Below are 6,026 nucleotides of genomic sequence, written 5' to 3' on the forward strand. Positions count from 1 at the left end.
CCAACTAGGTGGGTGTGTGATAGGGCGATTTAGAAGAAGAAATGCATTTGGTCTTCCTCCGGTTCTGGCCCAGAGACCCTGAAACCCTTGCAATTTCCTATAGAAGAGCCATCGGCAGGGGCATCTTTTGTTGTGATGTTTACTTCTGTCCTCAGTTCCTGAAATGGCTTGGTCTTCTGTTACCTGTGACAGGTGCTTTTCAGCCACCCCTGAGTTTATGTTACTGAGGTCAGTTTTGGAAAGGCCCTGAGATGGGGGCTGGGTGCTGGGAGAAACTAACAAGCTTGGAAGCTTCCGACGTTCAGCCCTGCCCCCAGGACCTCGGGGTGGGGAGAGGGGCTGGAGAAGGCGTTCAATCACCTATGGCCAATGTTTTCATCCATCCCAATGTAATGAAGCCTCCAGTAAACCCCCAAAGGACAGGGCTCAGGGGCCCGAGATTCAGAGAGCTTGTGGGTTGGTGGGTGTGGAGGTGCTGGGGTGGGGGAGGGATGGCCCCTGGGGGGGGTAGGGCAGGCTCAGAAGCTCCTCCCCTTCCCGTACACCCTGCCCCGTGCCCCCTCCCTCCTATCCTGCTCTTCCCAAGCCACATCCTGTGATAACTCAGCGATCGAGTACGTCACGTTCTGTGAGTTCTGTGAGCAAATTAACCCAACCCGCGGAGGGGGTGGGGAACCTCCAACCTGCAGCCAGCCGGGCCAGGGGTGCAGGTGACAACCTGGCCCACGGTTGGCTTCTGAAGCGGGGGCTGTCTTTTAGGACGGAGCCCTGCCCGGCTGGGATCTGATGCCATCCAGGTAGATAGCGTCGGAACCGAGGTACATCGCAGGACGCGTGGCTGGTGTCTCCCACACGTTTGGTGCCCCGAGCCCAGAAGTGTTCGGAAGGAAGACAATTGTGCCCTCTTCCTTCATTGTTGCTTAAGCCAGAATCCCGCCGCCCCCCGCCACCCCCACCCCCGATATTTCCTCTTGGAAACTCTCCATCCATCCACACCCACCCTGCTCCTTGTCTTTGCCTGCCCACCTTCTCTCGCTGGGTCCCTTGCTTGAGCCCAGTCTCTGTCCCCTCCTGCAGAGTCCCCTGCAATGGAACCCTCCATTCACGGCCGTAGTGCCCCCGAGTCAAGCCTGCCTTGCTGCCCTTTGACAAGTGCCATGAATAATTTTTTTTCTTTTACAGGAGAAACCGCCTTGTAGGGGGTAATGTCTCTCCGTGACCGTCTCCTTGAGGGAAGAAGTAACCTCTTTGGGGGTGGGACCCACGTGCTTTGCCGTTTCCGTCAACGGTGCCAGGCCGAGCCCGGCACCGGGGACGCGTAAGTGATGCGGGAGGGTTTGGAAGGCGGCGGGCGGGTGGCCCTGACCGGTCGGATCTCATGCCCCACAGTCTTGACTTTGGGATGACACATCTAAGGCCGGAGGTAAAGGAGGAGACAGCCAGTGGTTTTCTCCGAGCTGAGGGACAAGAAATGGGTGCGAGGGTGGGGATCTTTGCCTCTCGTTGTGGATAAACCCGGAGAAACTTGTCTTCACTCGGAACCGTTCTCTTCGCCAAGGATCCTTCCTCCCCACTTAGCTCCTGAAAATGGCCCCTGGGTGTGCAAATAGCCCTCGCAGTGCAGAGTGTTCAGGCCCTCCTGACATTGGGGGCCGGGTGGGTCTTCTTCGTGGGGGCCATGGTGCTACGTGGCACAGCCTCCCTGACCCCCACCCGCTAGGTGCCGGTAACATCTGCCTCTCCCACCTGACCCCCAAACGTCTCCAGACACCTGCCAGATGTTCCCTGGGAGCACGATCGCCTCCCTCCGCAGCTGAGCACCACGGAGTTACTGTTCGGGATTATTTTCATCTGTGGCAGCAGGAGGGGGGGGGGGGCTGGAGTGGGGCCCCGATGGGGGAGGTGACCAGAACCAGATGTGTAGCTTTGATCGCTACCCTGAAACCCACTTTATGGGCACGTGTTTCCTATCTAGAGGGTTTTTTTTTTTTTCCAGAGCTTTTTTTTCCCCCACTGTTATAAACTCTCAGTGGGGGACGGGGGGGCTCCGAGAGACTTACCTGGCTCCCCCTATACCGTTGAAGGGGCCGACCAGAGAGCGATGTCGCGGTTGATGAAAACGGATCCAAATCTCCCCAGGGAAGGGGAAGGAGGGCGAGTCTGGCCTCCGATCCTGGCCCGGCAGAAGATGGCCGTGTGACCTCCAGCTCGCCGTTAGCCTCTGTGAGCCCTGAGGTTCCGAGGCACCCAGGGATGGGAGGTCCCCAGAAGGCAGCGCGCGTGTGGCCGGTCGTTGGCTGGCCCCGTAGAGGCTAACTCTCTGTTTTAGCTCCAAATGGCGATGCCGAGCCTGGCCGCCTAATGGCCTCATGATGTTGAACTCTGCAGAGATAAAACCAAACGTCAAGGTCGTTCCCCCCACGCAGGTGTGAGGGCCAATTCACGTCGGGTGGTTATGCTGTGCGGGCAGCACTGGGAGCCAGGAAGGAGGAAGGAGCAAAGGGCTGGGATCCGGAGACGTCCTCTGTTGACTTCTTGCTTGGTGCCGGACCCACTCCAGTATTCCTCCAAAGTTTGACGTTTTCTTGCAAATGTCTGGGGAAGATTAAAGAAGTAGGCGCACGAGCGAGCATGAACGCACGCGCGGTGGCTGCGAAGGAAGAGGCTCGTCTGCTCAATTCTGCCTTCGTTACTTACAGTGCGTTGTGCCCCCGGGGCCCCCGCAAACCCCTAAAACACCACTCTCAGGGGTGGGGGTGGGGGTGGGGGTGGGGGCGTCTGCAGGTGGCACCATGGCCGTAGGAAGAGCGCACGTTGCTTTGAACAAGCAGCAGAGAGAGAACAGGTTAGACCGCAACTTGACTCGTATGGATTGAGAGACGTGAGCCAGACACATCAAATAATTAGCCCCCAGGACTGGTCTGTGTGAGGCCTCTTCTCCTTTGGGTTCTGATAAAGGGCCCAAGGTTCTAGTTTGTTCTGAAAGCTCCCGGATTTGAAGAGCTGAAAAGCCAAACCCTTCCTTCCCTCCTCCCTCCCCTCTTCCTTCCTTCCTTCCTTCCTTCCTACCTTCTTTCCTTCCTTCCTTCCTTCCCTCCCTCCCTCCCTCCCTTTCTTCCTCCCCTCCCTTCTTCCTTCCTTCCTTCCCTCCCTCCCTCCCTCCCTTCCTCCTTCCTTCCTTCCTTCCCTCCCTCCCTCCCTTTCTTCCTCCCCTCCCTTCCTTCCTTCCCTCCCTTTCTTCCCTCCCTCCCTCCCTCCCTCCCTCCCTCCTTCCTCCTCTCCCTCCTTCCCTCCCATCTCCCTCCTTTCCTTCTGTCCGTCCATCCCATGGTATTATCCAGGCAAACCCTTCCTGCCCCCAACTAGTTCAGTGCAACCTACCCAATCTCCATGCAGGTGAACCTTTAAATCAATCGCATGCCCGGGACACAATTTACATTTTAATGCACGAGATGTGCGTCACTATCGGGTAGAGTCCCAAGTTACCTTAGAGGCCAGAAACGGGTAGGCAGGCAGCTAGTCGAGACTCTCATGACATTTCGGTCTTTCGTGATTTTTCCCTACACTCCTGATCGTCTTTCTGCTTCGCTTTACCCCTGCTCTCTCTGGTCCGGCCGCCCGGCCTCCTCGCCTCCTCCTGCCCCTTGGACAGGCTAAGCTCCTGCCTCAGAGATGTTGCCCTTGCTGTCCCATCTGGCTGGAATGTGCTGCTCCCACATATCCGAGTTCCTCCAAGCCCTCATCGCCCTCGGTCTCCGCTCAGATGTCACCTCCTCCAGGCAGCCGAAACAAAAGTGCCACCCACGCCTGTCCCCTTCTCTGCTGTCTCCCTCTCCCCAGCACTTACTGGCACATTCTGCACTTCCTCCTAACCCGCAGGAGCTTGTCTCCCGCTCTGCACGGTTGTGGCCAGAAGGAAGGCGTGACCGCTGGGTCCCCGGCAGTAGGACTTCCGCTAGCTTTAGAACGGGAAATGAGCTTACGATCTTTTTGGCATCCCACCGTTGCAAGGACGAGGAAACCAAGGGCGGGGGGAGAGAAGAGCTCGTCACCCCCATGCAGTGGGTCCAGCTTAGGGCCAGGCAGTGGGAAGGAGTGGGGACACCTGTGTTCCAGAACCTGCTGCTGCCGGGCTGGGTCCTTGCTCTGGGAGCCTGGGCCGAGTTCCTCCAGCTCGGCCAGTCTGTCTCCGGGTCTGGAGCGCAGGTGCGCCACCGCTGGTGCTCTGTGGGAGGATGGAGAATGGGGGCGACCCTGCAGCGAATGTCAGCATGTTACTAGGAACCCACAAAATCGTGATACAGGGCCACACGGTTCTCAGAATGCAGGCCAGCCTGTGTGCTCGCGAGCTCACCTGCTTTTTTTTTTAAGTGTATTTATTTTGGTGGGGGGGGGAGGGGGCACAGAGAGGGAGAGGGAGAATCCCCAGCAGGCTCCGCACTGTCAGCGCAGAGCCCAACGCGGGGCTCGAACTCACGAACTGTGAGATGGTGGCCCGAGCCGAAATCAAGTCGGACGCTTAACCGACTGAGTCACCCAGGCGCCCCTCACCTGGTTTGTGAAGGGAACTAGCAGGGAGTTGGTTTGGGGGAGTCCGGATCGGAGCAGGACTCTCAGGGATGGCTCAGAGCGGTGGTCCTCTGAGCTGCATCTGGGGGTCGATTATCTGCGTTTCCAACAAGTTCCCAGGCGGCCAGATCGCGGCCCAGCTCCTGCTTCTCTCTCTCTGCCTTTGCTGACTGAGGCTCCCTCCAACTCGTGGTTCCCGTTTCTGCCTGCTCCGCCCGTGCAGCGCCTTCCTCCACCTCCCCCACCCGACCGGGATTTCCTCTTGTGTCCTCAGGCTCGAGGAGCCTGATGAAGGGCTGGAACTCACGAACCTTGAGACCATGACCTGAGCTGAAACCAGGAGTCCAGCTTTTCAGGGTGGCCCTTGCCGGTGGCTCTGGCCGCTCGAACCTAAACGGTTTTGGCCTCAGTGAATTGCATTTCTGAATCAGGCTACCCATCTCTCAATGCAGGACACCTCCTCCAGGAAGCCTTTCCAGACCACCCAATCTTGGTCGGGTATTGCTCCCGAGTCCTGTGCTTACCCCTCTCTTAAACGGTCCATTTCCCGTCAGGGGACTGCGCGCCCATCGGGGAAGGGATCATGCCCTTAATGGGCTCAGCATCCCTAGTCCTCTTGGTGTCCTTTTCGCCGAGGCCAGCAGAGGGCGCCTCAGCTCCACGATTCCGCCCCTGCCCTCAGGAGGCATCTGGACAAAGGAGAGGGGCTTCCCTTGCTGTTTGGAAACCAGGTCACCTGTGGTTAAGAGCCCAGGACCTGGCCCATACATTCCTAACTGTGTGATCTTGGGCCTGGCGATTTGCCCCTCAGACCCTCAATTTTTCTCTTCTACAAATTGGCTATAATAACGCCCCTAAGGATTTTGTATTTAACAAAATGATCACGTGAAACCCTTAGCCCCGCCTGGCTCAGGATTCGTGAGTCCGCCACCGACTAGCTTGGTGACCACGAACTCGTGACTTCACCTCTCTGTGCCTCAGTTTTCTCATCTGTGGTATGGGGATAATTTTAACCACCCCTTCCATAGGGCAGTTGTGAAAATTGAGACGATACATGTAAAACACCCAAGAACAGTGTGGGGCATGTGGTTGTGCTATATTATAATTTCCCTTTATTGTTATTATTACCTGGTGACGATGATCATACTCAAGGTCCGGGTTCACATTCCAGCTGATTGTGGCTCCAGAGGAAAGGCAGCTCCTCCCTGCCTTCCTACGCTCTCCCTGCTCCCCCAGACCTAATGTTCCTGGTGGGGTCACGGTCTGTGTCCCAGCTTCTCCTGGGAAGGGCCGGTCGAGGCTTTTGGCCTGAGCTGGGGTGCCAGTGCATCTGGAAACTTGGCTCCCCTGAGTCAGGCTGCAGCTCACGGCAGGAGCGGGCGCCTGGGGGGGGCCCCCGGGATGCCCCCATGCCTACCCCACCCTGAAACCGAGACTGCCCTGATCCCCGGATGAGC

The 6,026-nt window shown here is 57.8% G+C and overlaps 1 long non-coding RNA gene across 1 annotated transcript; it reads right to left on the bottom strand.

Moving 5' to 3' along the window:
- Window positions 1-2,011: 2,011 nt before the first annotated feature.
- Window positions 2,012-4,039, bottom strand: LOC123599934. The gene is made up of 2 exons (XR_006713364.1): window positions 3,487-4,039; window positions 2,012-2,382 (listed from the first exon to the last, which is right to left on the bottom strand). It is a non-coding gene; the product is annotated as an uncharacterized LOC123599934 (long non-coding RNA).
- Window positions 4,040-6,026: the final 1,987 nt, after the last annotated feature.

The sequence above is a fragment of the Leopardus geoffroyi genome, chromosome C1, assembly GCF_018350155.1.
Source record: "Leopardus geoffroyi isolate Oge1 chromosome C1, O.geoffroyi_Oge1_pat1.0, whole genome shotgun sequence".
In the NCBI taxonomy this organism is placed as follows: domain Eukaryota; kingdom Metazoa; phylum Chordata; class Mammalia; order Carnivora; family Felidae; genus Leopardus; species Leopardus geoffroyi.